Source organism: Apaloderma vittatum, unplaced genomic scaffold (genome assembly GCF_000703405.1).
Source record: "Apaloderma vittatum isolate BGI_N311 unplaced genomic scaffold, ASM70340v1 scaffold4883, whole genome shotgun sequence".
NCBI lineage: Eukaryota > Metazoa > Chordata > Aves > Trogoniformes > Trogonidae > Apaloderma > Apaloderma vittatum.
Genome location: NW_009707380.1, coordinates 30,632 through 45,796, shown reverse-complemented (window position 1 = coordinate 45,796; position 15,165 = coordinate 30,632). Strand labels below are relative to the sequence as shown.

At 45.6% G+C, this 15,165-nt stretch overlaps 1 long non-coding RNA gene across 1 annotated transcript in view; it reads right to left on the bottom strand.

The window, feature by feature from the left end:
• LOC104271480 overlaps positions 1 to 15,165 on the bottom strand; it is a 59,862-nt gene that overhangs the window by 28,936 nt on the left and 15,761 nt on the right. The window contains exon 2 of the long non-coding RNA XR_717792.1: positions 3,027 to 3,168. This is a non-coding gene — a long non-coding RNA (uncharacterized LOC104271480). The remainder of the gene's footprint in view (positions 1 to 3,026; positions 3,169 to 15,165) is intronic.

Sequence of the window (15,165 nt, the reverse complement as noted above, 5' to 3'; positions counted from 1 at the left end):
GAAGGAGCCCAGAAGGGGTCTGTCTGCAAAGAGGAAGCTGGGGAAGTTAAAAAATAGATAAAACTCTGTGTTGGGTGTAAATGGAAACAAAACCGGAACGTTCTCCCTCACAGTAACTGCAGCACCAAACGTAACGTTATTTCAAGTTCACGATGCATGAAGAAGAACTGAAATTACACCCTGCCTGCCACAAAAGCTAGAAAAATATGTTTCATCTCGGCTTCTGTTTGGGTTTGGTTGGTTTTGAACCACAAAAGTACTAAAGGCACCAAGGTTTCCTATTATTAGGACTGAACCACCCAGCTGCTTCTCAAGTGTCTGAATTCCCACAGCCAAAAACCAGCAAATATTCCTCCAAAAAGAAATTCGCCCACAATACTCAAATGCAGCTTCCTATGACCAGTGATGTAGCAGTGCCACTCATTTCTGAGGCTGGATGGTGCAGGACACCAGGAGCAGGGCCAGCAGAAGGGCCAAGCCCTCCTGCCCCTTGCCAGCTCCACCAGAGGAAGGGGATGTGTGTCCCCCAGTTGCAGTGGTAGCTGCTCCTGCGGCTGCGCTGTGAACAAGAGCTGAGAATTCGTGCAGGTTAAAAATCAAGAAGCCTGGCAAAAAGCCTCAATTCATCTTCCCCTCGCTGTTATTTTTAATCCTAGTCAGCTCCTGGAACCTTCATGCGGTACAACCCTGAAATGGCTGAGGAGCAAGGGGACAAAGCAAGTGCAGAGGGCAGTAAAAATTCCCCAAGAGAAGGTAAAGTAACAACATCAGTGTTGTGGAACAATGACCACTGGCTCCCAGGATCATGTCTATGCTGGTTATCACCTAATTTCTAAGCAGGAGCAATTTTTTAGCCTCTGTCATATCTCATAAAACCAAAAATAAACATACAAATGCCTTTCCCCTGCCCAGCAGTAGGATGCAATAAGCCTTACAAAATTTCTAATCACTATGAAAGATAACACGAATTTTATCCTGAAAAACCGGAGGAGCAAAGTGGGCACGTTAACTGGACTTTTGAGTTTGATGCTCAGGTGGGTAGAAAAGGTTGTGGGGACCAGGGAGGTGTTCAGGAAAGCACCACCCTCCTTACCCAATCAGGTTTCTCAGGGGAATCACAAGGTGATGCAGAAAATAGATACATTGCTTCCGTTTGAAAGAGAACTTTATTTTATGGCTCACTTTGGCTTGGGACTAGGATGTGAGGAGCACGAAGGAAAAAGGTTGAGAAAGGTTTTCCGTTTCTCTTTTAAACAGCATTTTTCGGCCTGTTTTTGGTTCTTACTTCACCCAGAGAACAACTCCCAGTCTCCTACATTCTCAGCATATTTTCTATAATAGATTGGCTTGAGTCCTATGATTTTAATCTGCATTTTGCACATTCAGGACAAGAACTTAGTACAATCCAACAAGGATTTCATAACCACCTTCTAGAAAGGAGGACCCTGGGAACCACAGACTTCATCTCTGTGCCAGGGAAGATCATGGAACAGATCTTCTTAGAGGCTCTGCTAAAGCCCATAGAGGACAGGGAGGTGATTGAAGACAGCCAGCACGGATTCACCAAGGGCATGTCCAACCTTGTGGCTTTCTATAATGGAGCGACTACGTCAGTGGGCAAGGGAAAAGCAATGGATGCCATCTCTCCGGACTTCTGCAAGCCTCTGACACAGTCCCCCACAACACCCTTCTCTCTAAGTTGGAGACACATGGATATGATGGGTGGGCTGCTCAGTGGATAAGCAACTGGTTGGATGGTCGCACCCAGAGCATTGTGGTCAGTGGAGATGAGTGCAAAGTGGTGTCTCTCAGGGGTCCGTGCTGGGTGGTGCAGTCGATATGCCAGAGAGACAAGACATCCTCCAAAGGGACCTGGACAAGGTGGAGAAGTGGGCCTGTGTGAATCTTATGAGGTTCAACAAGGCCAAATGCAGCATCCTGCACCCGGGTTGGGACAATTTGCATTATCAATACAGGCTGGGGGATGACGTGCTAAAGAGCAGCCTTGTGGAATAGGACTTGGGGGTACTGGTAGATGAAAAGCTGGACACGAGCCACCAGTGAGCGCTCACAGCACAGCAAGCCAATTGCATCCTGGGCTGCATCACGAGAAGGGTGGCCAGCACGGCAAGGGAGGGGGTTCTGCCCCTCTGCTCTGCTCTGGTGAGACCCCACCTGCAGTTCTGTGTCCAGCTCTGGAGCCCTCAACACAAAAAGGACGTGGACTTGTTAGAGTGGGTCCAGACGAGCCCACAAAGATGATCAGGGAGCTGGAGCACCTCTCCTACGACGACGGGCTGAAATAGCTGGGGCTGTTCAGCCTGGAGAAGAGAAGGCTCCAGGGAGCCCTGACAGCGGCCTCCCAGTGCCTGAAGGGGCTACAGCAAAGCTGGGGAGGGGCTGCTTACAAGGGCAGCTAGTGACAGGATGAGGGACAATGGTTTTAAACTGTAGCAGGGTAGATTTGGGTTAGGCATTAGGAAGAAGTTCTTTACTATGAGGGTGGTGAAACACTGGCACAGGTTGCCCAGAGAGGTGATGGAGGCTCCATCCCTGAAGACATTCAAGGTCAGGCTTGATGAGGTGCTGGTCCACTTAAAGCTGTTCCTGCTCACTGCACGGGAGTTGGACTAGATGATCTTTAAAGGTTCCTTCCAACCCAACGTTTTCTATGACTCTATGAAATTACACACATGTATGTACTGACGTGTCCCCGAGAGGCCAAAGTCAGGGGAGGAGGAGAGAGAGCAGGAGGCAAGAGACACTTAAGGCATTTAATTCAGCAATCACCTCCTGCAAAAGAACAACTGCTTTTCCATGCTTCCCAAAACAACAACGAGAACATCTACACAGATGGATGAAGCAAAATTTACTATATTCTCTTACTAGAAGGACTCCACACTGCAATGTCTGTTCATGGTAGGGCAGTACATGCAACTGCACGCTACTGATAACATAATCACAACCTTATAGCAGCGAAGGGACACAGCAGAAAGGCCAGACTTTAATCATAATGCACTACTGACCTTTTCCTCGAGGGCCCTTCTTCAAAATCTGAAGAACTAACATCGTTGCTCGTTGAGGACACTTGCGATGCATCGTCCTTCTCATTCTCCAGCTGTTCTGATCCTGGTCCTAATCCTTTGGATTGGCCGTTAGTGAGAAGTCCTGCAAGCGTGACAAAGTGGTACACAAAATTCAAAACCTGCATTACTGGTGCCAAATGAATTTTATAAAAATTCACGCGTTGACACTAACAATAGAGAGTTGGTGCACAAAGCGGCCGTCTTGCAAATAGATAAACTGAAAACATTCATTTTGTACAGATTTACCCCAAAAAAACCTGCCTGACTGAGTGTTTCTGGTTTGGTTAACTGTAAGGCTCCAATCCCAAATAACCACGCTACAGGTATTTGGAATAGTATTTATAATCTTGTCACATCCCTCATTCAAAAAAGGACGCAGCTTAGTCAAACTCATCCCTGTTTTACATAACTCCCGTCGACTGGCACAGATGAGAGTCTTTTGCATTTATCTGTAGATCAATATAAAATTAAGCTGCCATTTGGTCCAATTCGTCATCATCTTGCTCTTCATTCTGCTGCTTCCAATTCTTGCGATTTAAGATGCAAATCCTGAATTACAAAAGGAGTGAACATCAAATGTCTGTTTCTCCATTCTGATTCTTCTGGCCAAGTGTCACTTATTTACAGAAACTCCCAGTTGCCAGCAAAGGTACACAAGGCAGGGGAAATGTTTGCCACGGCTGCCTTCCCTTTTCCGCCTTTTCTCTCCTGGAGGAAAACTACAGCAAGCAGAGTCTCACAGATGGAGAACAGTACCGGGCCCTGTATAATCACTGAATGTCTTTAGGTTGGAAAGGACCTTACAGATCTTCTCATCCAACCTCCCGCCATGAGCAGGGATGCCCTTAACTAGACCAGGTTGCTCAAGGTCTCATCCCACCTGGCCTTGAACATCTCCAGGCAGGGGCCATCCACAACCTCTCCAGGCAATCTAGTCCAGAGTCTTGCCACCCTTGGACCGAAGAATTTCTTCCTAAGATCCAACCTAAACCTGTTCTCTTTCAATTTAAATCCATTTCCCCTGTCCTATCAGTGGACACTCTTGTAAAAAGTCTCTCTCCAGCCTTCCTGTAGGTTCCCTTCAGATATTGGAAGGCAGTGATAAGGTGCCCCCAGAGTCTTTTCTTCCCCAGGCTGAACAATCCCAGCTCCTTCAGCCTGCCCTCGTAGCAGAGGTGCTCTAGTCCCTGGATAAGAACAATACTTAACAAATTTTGGGTATTCTACTCAAACAAGCAACTAAAACATAAAAGGACTCTCATAAACAACAGCAGACAGTGAAACCACTTATACTTAAGGAAGAATTAAAATAGTAACACATTCTTCAGTAGGATTTACAATAAGAGGGAGGAAAATTGCTGATAATTTTATCAGCTCAGTGTTTCAAGAGCTTGTTACCAGAGGAGCTGCAACTGTATCCAGGAGAATGCTTTCTCCATCAAAACACTTTTGCAAAAGGCATAACAAAGCTTTGTTTCCCAGCTTTATTACCTCTGAGAAATATTGGTAGGACTTCCCTCTCTTGGCCATTTCAGTTCCCCTTTCTATAATTGCACCTTAGAAAAACAGGGAAGGAGGGGCCAACTGCTTCCAAGACAAGCCAGGCTGCTGAGAGTACTAAACCAAAAATGCTGACTAATGAAAGCATTTCCAGCAAAACTTTTCCACCAGTGCTACATCAGTGTTCCAACTTTCAGACCTGTGTTTTCAGGAGAATCACCGTTTAGCACAGTCAATGGACTTACTCATCACGTAACCGAGCGTTCAGCCAAGCTCAGCTTCCAAGAGACCTGGAAGCGCAACCAGAGCAAGAGCAAGGCATCTCCTCGGGCAAGCTGCGCCGTGACTGCACGCAATACCTCATCTGCCAGCGGCCTCCAAACTCTCCCATCCCAATCTAACCGCTCCGACCGTCCATTTTAAAACAGCTTGATCCAAAGTCCGTACTGAAGCCACCATGTCACAGGGCTTTCTTTTCCCAGTCAGAGTTTGCCCTTATTCATTCTGAACCGCATCGAATTTCTCTTGACTTGGGAGTTGGAAGTGGCGACATGCTGCTGGTTTTTGCACAGTGTTTTAAAAATCCCACCTACAAAGCAGAAGCCTGGGGTGGTTTTTTCGCAGGGAAGATGCAGTGAATGAGTAGTTCAATCTTCTTCTCCTTAATATGGAGCCCACAAAGCAAAAGTTGAAACTGAGCATCAGTTTCTGCATTAAAATGGATCTTCCAGCCAGCCCAAGACTGGCAGGGAGAAGTTAAATGACTCAATTTATGTTTACGTTCCCCTTTTGTTAAATTCTTTTCGGTACTTCCCTTCCGTTCAAGAGATCTCAAACTGTGACGCAACAAATAATACAAATTTCAGCATCAGCACAAGCTACCACAGGGTTTGTAACGCACCACAATGATATGACGTGGAGTGACAGCATCCCTTCAAAGCTCTCCTGAGGAAATGAAGGCGACCCTTTAAAAAACACTGAATAGATTATATTTCTCTGCTGGCTTCACCCTCACCAGAAGTCCTAGTGCCCAAGTGTATTATTTTAAAAAAAAGTTTCAATTTTTGCTTTGCGTTTCTCCATGAAACCACTGCTGATAAAATTTACAATTTCTGAACTCCAGAGAAGTCTAAATCAAGCAGATCATTTGAGGCCTGATACTCAGTAACTTAGCTCTTGCGGCAGGAATTTGATTAGGTTTTCCAAAAGCAATATTTGTTCTGGACACTTGCCACGTATAAAAACCCAGCAACCTCGAGTAGGTAAGTCAAGAAAATCACCTTTTGGGCTGTCATCTTGCACACTCTTGGAAGGAAATTCTTTTTCATCCTTTCACCCTGCCAAGCCATCAGTGTGCTTGGGATACAAGTGTGATGCATGTCCCTTAAGGAAAAACATCCGTTTGTCCACTAATATTCACCATAACCAGCACCATCCCAAAATGCAGTAAGTAATGTTGCTGATAACTGAGGTCAGCTATCATCAGCTAAAACCAATTAGAACAAGTGCCCTACATAAAACGGAGGCAGGAGACTACAAGTGAAAGAAACTGATAAATAATGGGAACGGGTGTCACATTCTACAGGTTTTTAAGGCCAGCGTAATTGCAAAATCCAGTCTGAAGCCATGAAAGGCACAGTCAGCCACAGTGTGCAGCCTCCTTCCAAGCAAGCGTCGGAGAGAAAGCTGCGCCCAAGCAGGCCGTTAAAAAGTTTATCGCCCCTTGATCATTTTATACCACATTCAGTTTGCCCGCAGATCCCTCTTCCTTCAAACGCCATTTCTGCTATCTCGAACGGAGAAAAACCACCTTCTTTTCTGCTGCGCGTCAGCTACAAAGGGTCTGGAGGCCCCAGGACAGGGGATCCCGCAGCGGTGCCAAGTGATGCTCAGGAACCCCTCATCATTAATGCCCGGGCAGCGGCGCAGCTGACGGGCCGCACAGGGCTGCGGGTGTGCTGCCTGGTACCCCTCAGTCCCCACAGGTTCGACTCTCCCAAGTCAAGCAAGCCACAGGAAGCAGCAGGCATTCATGCCTCTTAAAAGCCAAGGACTGCAACTGCATATATACGTACACAAAGGGGGAAAAGCAAGAAAAGCAAGAAAATATTCTTTTGCACAGTCCGGAGAGCCGCGCCGCTCTTCAATCTTGGCTACAGGGGAGCACCCAGCAACAGCTGACGAACAAGAAAGGCCTCCCGAGCCAAATAAACCAAAGGGACAAACAGTTCCTCTATTGCTGCGCCCTTCAGCCGGCGAGCCCCAGCTCCTGGCAGAGCCCGTGAGCGGCTGCGATGCGAGCTGCGGGGGCACTTTTTGGCTGCCGGCCCCTCGCTCCCTCAGCTCAGCTCAGCCCAGCCCCAGCTCTCGCCGCCTTCTCACCAGCAGCCGGACTCCCGACCAACCATGGGCCTGAATAAGTAAGGCAGAATAAATCAGGGTTGGGAACAACAGACTTCATTCCTGTAACAGAAAGTGTTTGTTTTAGAAGTCAAATTAGATTTTCGGGGATATTTTTGAAAAAAAAAACCCTAAGCCTCATTAAAAATAAATCTGAAAGTACAGCACCTTAGATTATAAGTCAGGGTAGGATTTCATATATTAAAATTACTTGCATGAAATAATAATGTATAGAGAGAGTGAAGCAGTGCATTCTTTGCTGCCAAAATTTAAAAGGAACAGAAACAATGAACGGCTCAAAATCACTGAGTAAACACTGCTTTAACTAAGTCAGTAATAATGAATTATTTAATTAAGTCAGAAATAAAGGAACTCACATATCAAATGACATCTACAGCCCAATAAAGACACTGTCTTGGCTCTAACTGATCAAGACTAGGTACTTTGAGAGAAAGACCAATTACTAATTCCTAGTAATTAAAAAAGGGTAACTTAAAACTAAACCATGGAGATCTTAACATCCTTTCTACAATGTATCTTAGCCACGTAAATGTCAACTTCACAGTTTTGATAAATTTGTTTTTAAACTTCTGCATGTGCTATGATAGCAAACTGCAATTTTGTGCTGCTTAAAAAGACACAGAAATAATTTTCACTTAGCAGCTTCGAAGCACACTGAGAAAAAGCAGCAAACTTGAATATAACATCTACTCTGCTAACAAGCCAGGGAATGCATTCATTATTAAATAGATTTCTATCACCTCCTTTTTACTTGCCTTCCACGCCCTGGACGTTTTCATATCTGTCTGTGGCTACAAGCTTGTTCGATTTTTCACGTGCAGGAAGGGCTCTGCAAGGAGCTGAATCATGCCCTGCGGGGGGATCCAGACAGAATGTGGCTATCGCAGCCTCACAGCCTTTGCAGCACGGGCTCCCTCTTGTCCTTAGCACATCCCACTGTCCCCTTCGCTCCTTGACCGTGGCTGTTAACCCGAGTGGGGGTCTCGCTGAGCAATGGCCGTGCCCCTTTCACCAAAACCAGCTAAATCTGCTGAAGGGAGCTCAGTTCAGGAGGCTTGCGCTGACTCCAGTGGATCGTTTCTCATCACAGAAGCAAAACTTACTATTCCAGTACAAGCAGGGCTTCATTTCTGTCAGTACCGATTCGCTAACGTTACCATTTTCGGTGATAGGTGCACACTTTTAGCGGCCACATACAACTCTACGCTCAAGCCATGATCTAACTCATCTCTGGTCACAGGGAGAGGTGGCCGACAGGCACGTGCAGGGGCAAGTCATGGGAGCACCGGGACACATGATGTGAAACCACAGTACCTGGGAATGTGCCACACAGTAAAACATCACGCGAGTGTGAATACGTAGGGTGAAAACAGAGGAGGAAGAGAGAAGCAGAAAGCAGCAGCCTAAGGGAAGACACAAAAAATGCCAGGGAGGGTTTGGGGTTAGGTAGTCAGTTTTAAGAATAGATGAACTGACAATACTGGTATGTTCTTTATTATTAAAGTTAATAAATAATCAGGAAACCGAAGGGCAACATCTGAACAAATCTCAGCATCACATGGTTAGTTGAACACAGCGGTTGGGCAAAGGGACTTTGACAACGTTTCCAAAACATTACTATTACATGGCTTGCTCTAACGCCAGCAAGGCATCTGAGCATAAACATTTCCGTGTTTTTAAAAGATAACAACACCTATTTCAGTCTGATGTTTCTCAGTCCTGAGGCAGCTTAAAAAAAAAAAAAGAAATGCATTCAATTGTCTTTCCAGTCGGTTCTCACAGTCAGAGGCAAGCCACAAAGCCGTCATGTTAGAAAAACCAGCAGTCAACACCACACAAACACGAGCCAAAGATATCAAAAGCAGTAACTGATCTAAAGGAGGGGGAATTTCAACACAACCTTATTCACAGGTTTCTGTGAGGGATCAACACCTAACGTCGGTGGGGAGCTGTACCGCAGAGCTCAGCGATACGGCTATCTCAGAGCTCTGCTCCTGGGTCCTACTCTGTCCCCACGGGGACATCCACGTCCCACTGGCTTCCCCCTCAAGAACCCGCCTCCTTGCATTCCTCCCCGATCCCTACAAGCAGAACCGCTGGGGCTGGTACAAAGGCCCAGTTTCCAGGGCAACTGGCAAAACAAACACACACAAGAAGTTCAAAAAGCGGATTTACCCGAAGCAGCGTTCTCATCCCGCTGGGACGACAGTGTTATTTATGAGAGCATGCAATAGTAAGGCTTGCAATTACGTAGGCACGGAGCTAAAGCTTACTTCACTTGTGAGTAACACGCCTGCCCAAACTTCAGCGGTGCAGTCCTGAGAGCTGTACAGAAATGCCTTGTTTAAAACAAAAAATGGTGATTTTCTCCTTTCTGTACGGTCCCATTCAGGAAAGCTGCCACAAGCGTTAGGAAGCAATGTAGGCCAGTGACTGCAATGTTAGAGAGCTAAGGGGGTAACCAAAGGTCTGTGCCACCTGAACACAGACAAACTCGTGAGCATAACTGCACTGGAGAAGACCACCAACGTGAATTCTTATGTCTAAAATAGAGGGGGGGGAGAGAGTTACCAGTTTCAGATCTTTCAGTATTTATTCTGGCCCTTAGTTTTGCACAGGTAACGTAGATTTCAATACCGTACGTAATAAAGCAACACCTCACCTACGCCTCTTCTTTTTCTTTATCCTAAGGACCACAGGACTTAACGGTTTATTATCATCTGTAACTTCATATACAAGTTTATTTGCTAAGTATCATTCATGAATAGTCCTCACCCACTTTTCAAAAGTAACAGACAAACAGCTGCAAAGCAATATGAATTTACATCCTGTTGTCTGTAACCCTAAATTTATCTTCTACCAAAAAAGCCCTTACATACTAAACTATATGCTGCAACGCTACCAAAATCTTGGGAGGCATGTTAAATAAAACCATTATTCATTTGACGCCAAGCTAAAACATACCAATAGCTCTAAAACATCTGTAGTCGCCATGAATCAGCGTACTGCACCGAGTTACTGTATTTAGCTGCTGCATAGCTATGCACACAAGATAATTTGGTTTTATAGCGCAAATGCCATCTGTCACATTGTCACAGCGTGACAAGGTACCACGTTACATATTAAACAGACAACATGCCTCAAAAATAAGACCTGTTCTCATGCTATGGTTCTCTCAGAGACCGAAGAACTGGGTTTTCAGGACAGCAACGCAACTTTAAAACAAAATAAACCAGTTTTCTCTGGGATAAGAGATACTAATTCCCTGTCCATTTTGTTAAGGGGATCTGTCAAAGAAAATGCTATTTTGAGCTCGTTCAGTAATCTAAAACCGCAACAGTTTCCTGTCTCTAAATGAAAAAAGCCACAGCACGAAGCAGTCGCTGTTCATACCACCCGACGCCCTGTGCAGCTGCCACGCGGGTAATTAACGGTTCGGGGGCTTTTCGGATGACAAGTCGCTGGACACGAGGCTGACTGCGGTACGTGACGGAGTCTGTGCAAAAAGCAATACTGTGATGCCAAAACCTGTTAGCAAATAAGCTTGCTCAGGCTTCACAAACGACTGGAAGAGCGCTTTTATATGTAGGTGTACATCGTTACTGCGGAAGCCAAGCATGAACGACATTGCAGCACAAGATGTGTTTGTCAGCCTGTCAAAAGACGAGATCACCCAAGACAACTAATTAAAGACTACAGGTCGAAAGAAGCTCCCTGCTCCCATTATATCTCCAACCAAAATTACTATTAAGCAAAGACATTTATGGGACTTCTTTTCCTGTGTATGAGCCTAAAATTATACTGTTCTGATGTTTCAATGCAGGACTTTTAAAGGTATTTTGTTTTCATCCGGGGGAGGTTGGATGAGGGTGGTATTAAACTCATAGAAACAATAATATAACAGTCAAAAAATTAACCAATTTAATTCTGCCAGGAAACTACTGCAAGACCACACCCAGGACATGGAGATGGCTTAGATACTCAGTGACTTTCTTGGGTCACTTTTCCCCAGCAAATGCTCCAGTCACAGCACCCAAGGGGCAGAAGGCAAAGGCAGGAACTGGGAGAATGATGGATGCCCACTGCAGGAGAAGATCAGGTTCAAGACCATGTAAGGAACCTGAAGGTACACAAGTCCATGGGACCTCACGAGATTCATCTGAGGGTCCTGAGGGAACTGGCAGATGAAGCTTCTAAGCCACTACTATCCATCATATCCGAGAAGTCACAGAAGTCTGATGAAGGTCCTGCTGACTCCAAAAGGAGAAACATAAGCCACATTTTTTAAAATGGAAAAAAGGAAGACCCTGTGAACTACAGGCCAGTCAGCCTCACCTCTGTGCCAAAAGATCATGGAGTTGATCCTCCCAAAAACTAATCTAAGGCACATGGTAAAAAAGGAGGTGACTGGCAGCAGCCAGCATGAGCATCGCTAAGAGCAAATCATGCTCGACAGATCTGGTGGCCTTCTATGACAGGGCTACAGTGCTGGTGCGTAAGGGAGAGTAATTGGCATCACCTGCCTGGACTTGCGCAAAGCACTTGAAACTGCCCTGCATGACATCCTTGTCTCTAAGTTGAAGAGACAGATTTGACAGACGGAGCACTTGGTGGCTGAGGAATTAGCTGGATGGTCACATGCAAAGAGTGGTGGTGAACGGTTCAACGTCCGATTGGAGACCAGTGACAAGTGGGGTTCCTCAGGGGCTGGTACTGGGACTGGTGCTCTTTAACATCTTTGTCAGTGACACAGACAGTGGGTTTGAGCGCAACCTCGGCAAACCTGCAAACAACAAGCTGTGTAGTGCAGTTAACACCAGAGGGACCCTGACAGGCCAGAGAGGTGGACCCAGGCAGATCTTAGGATGTTCAACAATGCCAAGTGTAAGGTCCTGCACCTGGCAGGTATCCCTCCGCACAACACGGGGGTTGGATGTTCTTTAAGGTCCCTTCCAACCAAAACCATGACATACTTCAATCAAGCCTCAGTTTTATATATAAAATATGCATCTGGAAGAAATTTAAAACAAACAACATATCACAGAGAGAAAATTCTCACTGGAAGTCTATACTTCTGTTATTTTAGTTTATTTTTTTTTAAAAAAAAACCAATTTATTCAAAGGGAGACACATCTCTCTGATTAAAGCCATTTCTCTGCTTTCAAGGACACAATGAAAACTCCAAACCCCTGATTCCTCCAGGGAAACACATGACCTCTTCTAGCACCTTGATTTTCATAGGGCAGAATGGAGGTCATGAGCCTGAGCAACACGGTGGTGTGGCCTGGGTGAGGAAGGGAACAGGAGCACCACACATGTACATGTTCGTACACGGGTGAATGAGAGAGCAGCAGTAACCTGGGCTCCAAAAAAGCTGGGAGGGCAAACAGACCTCTCCTAAACCCTCTTCATACAACTGCAAAGAGCTAAGTCAGAGCTAGTAACTACAAAGAACTGCCTTGAATCTTCCTTCTTTTTTTTTTTTTAAGAGGGTGGGGGGGAAAAGGAAAGCCAAGACTCAAAAGCTAGGGCTGTCTTGAATGAAGCAGAACAGAAAGGAGGCAAGAGAGCCAATGGCCACCACCCCACCAGCTGCTCCCTATTTTATGGGTACTGTTGTGCTATCGGGCTTCTACCAACTGCCCCTGGAGCTGTCTGATAAGGGGAGAGCAGCAGCTTTTCTAGTAAGTAGGTGCCAGGCTGTGTAAAGGTCATTAAAGTTTTGACAAAGAGAAGCAGAGTGAATTTTACAGCACCATAAGCCCTCCCTGTTTGCACTGGGGAAACGAGCACTACGTGCTCTTCCCCTGCGTTGCCAAGGCATCGGTATTTAATGGAAGCGATGTTTAACGGACGCAGCTGCCATTCACCTCCTTCACTTGGGAGCAACGACTCCAAACACAGGCTGTAGACCTTTGCTCTTCAGAGGGATGTCGGTGGAGAAGGCACGAAGCCCTTTGCAGATGCAAGGGAACACCATCCCTAGTGAGAGAGCCCAGTGAGGAGGGGACCTGGACTCTGTCCAGATGCAGCCACCACCAAGCAGATGCACCCAGAGAGGTCACCTGCCCTCCACGCTGCCCAGCTCGCCCACCTGCAAACTCAAGGTGTTGAGATCAGCCTCTACAGTGAAGCACAGGGTACAGACAGTAAGCATGACATGAGATGTGAGGTTTTCAGTATTCAAATCCCTTAGGGGTGTGAGCCTCGTGTTGATTTTGTTGCTGGCCAGAGCAGCTTTAGCTCTCCCCAAGGAGAACCAGTGTGCTTTGATTCGCAGCTATGCCATGGAGGTCTTCTCTCACTTGGTAATGCCATATGCAATCTGAAACTAGAATTAAACATGCATTTTATTTGAAATTGCAGGCATGAGCAGGACCGCAAGTATAATTTATCTTTATAAAGTTCAAGGATATCAGTTATATAAAAATCAGCATAACCACTGCGAGAGAGAAAGAAGTCTAAATTCTCAGGCATTAACAAAATTATCAGTGACATGTGTATAAATTATTCTTTGGTTTTTATGCCAAAACCATCATGTCTTGTTTATTTTATGTCTGAATGGAGAACCAGTGGGGTAACATCCCACGAGAGGAGAGAGTAAAGAAAACCCACGACATGCCTGTGAAAGAAAGCATTGCAGTTTAAAGTGTTTTATTCCTTCCACTTTTATTTGGTTTGTATCTATTTGACAGTTATTTGGAGAAAAGTCACTGGGTCAGTTTCCAAAGTATTTTTGCTTGCTCTTCACAAATAAGTAAAAAGTAAAGCAAACTAGTCAGCACTTAAGGTCTTTATCACTTATCTGCGAGTACCAAGTGAGGGCAATTCCTCCCCCTCCTGAAGAACTTTCACAGATCCATCCTAAGTTTAACACAGCACTAGCAATCCCATTTTTCAATCAGTTATTTCCCCCCACCTTGGCATTGGATATGCTTTTAGACTCAGTGACACACCTTAACCCCATTTCAGAGTTAAGCTTCCACTAGAAATGGATGGACAAAGGAACAAGAAATCCACACTTCAAAAACACCCACACCTCAGCACCGAGGGATTAGACAGATTAATAGAAATGAAAAAAAAAATTAAAAGACATCCTGGTATTTTAAGTAACATGAGAAGGAAAGCTATGCCACGAGTATGTCTCCAGACAACAGCTATTCTACACTAGAAAGTGAAAATTAGCAATTGTGTCTCCACAGAGTATAAACAAAGGAGAAGAAAGAAGGTGAAGGCAAACACAAGCAAAGCAAGGAAGAGCCTGCTAATTGGAAGAAAACACAATATATGAATGTGCAAATAAAACAACAAGGGAAATAAAAAAAAGGCACGCGATGTCTCACTGCTAACAATGAACACTCCCTGAAAAGGGAGAGATGTGGGGCTAAAACCCAAAGGCTCAGCAAGGCTTGGCTATATTTGTTACAGTTTCTAGGAAAGCTTACAGGCTGTAGAATTCACACCCAGCTGTCTGCAGGAAACTGGATACAACAGAGAAAGAGCATCTTGATGAACTTTCGCTATGCACTCTTCCCCTAACGAAGCAGGGCTCCCATCTGCAGCGAGACAACGAACTCCTCCAAAGCACCAGGCCAGCCCTCCCCCATTTGTAAATGGGAGGCAGCAAGAACAGCTACAGCCTGAGTTACTTCTTCCTCAAATAAATCAAATTAAATTAAATAAACAGAGGAATAAATGTGGCAGCAGGCTTCTACACACATCTAAAAGTGAGTAAAACTCCAGACCTTGGAACAGGAGGGTTCTAGTACAGCAGCGTGCTGTAGGAAAATGGATCGGGAAAGGACAAAGGCAGTGCCAGAAAATATTTTTGGGGAGGTTATCCTCCTCTTGGTTGTCACTAACTCTGTCCCTGTGTGACAAAAGCGATGAAAAGCAAATGCTGAATGACAGGCTTCTAATTGCGTAGTCCCATTTGATATTTCAGTGCGTGTCAGTGAGGATTTGCCTTTCATGACTTTCGCCAGGAGCACGGGCAGCCCTCCAAACAGAGAGAAATATTTCCCCCCGCCCCGATGCGACACAACCGATGAACATCTTGTTTGCTGGCGACGCCGCGGCAGCGACCCTCCCGCGCAGCCAGCACACACGGGTATGGATTCAGCCCTCTCTTCGCTGGAGAAGCTCTGAGCTTCTCAGA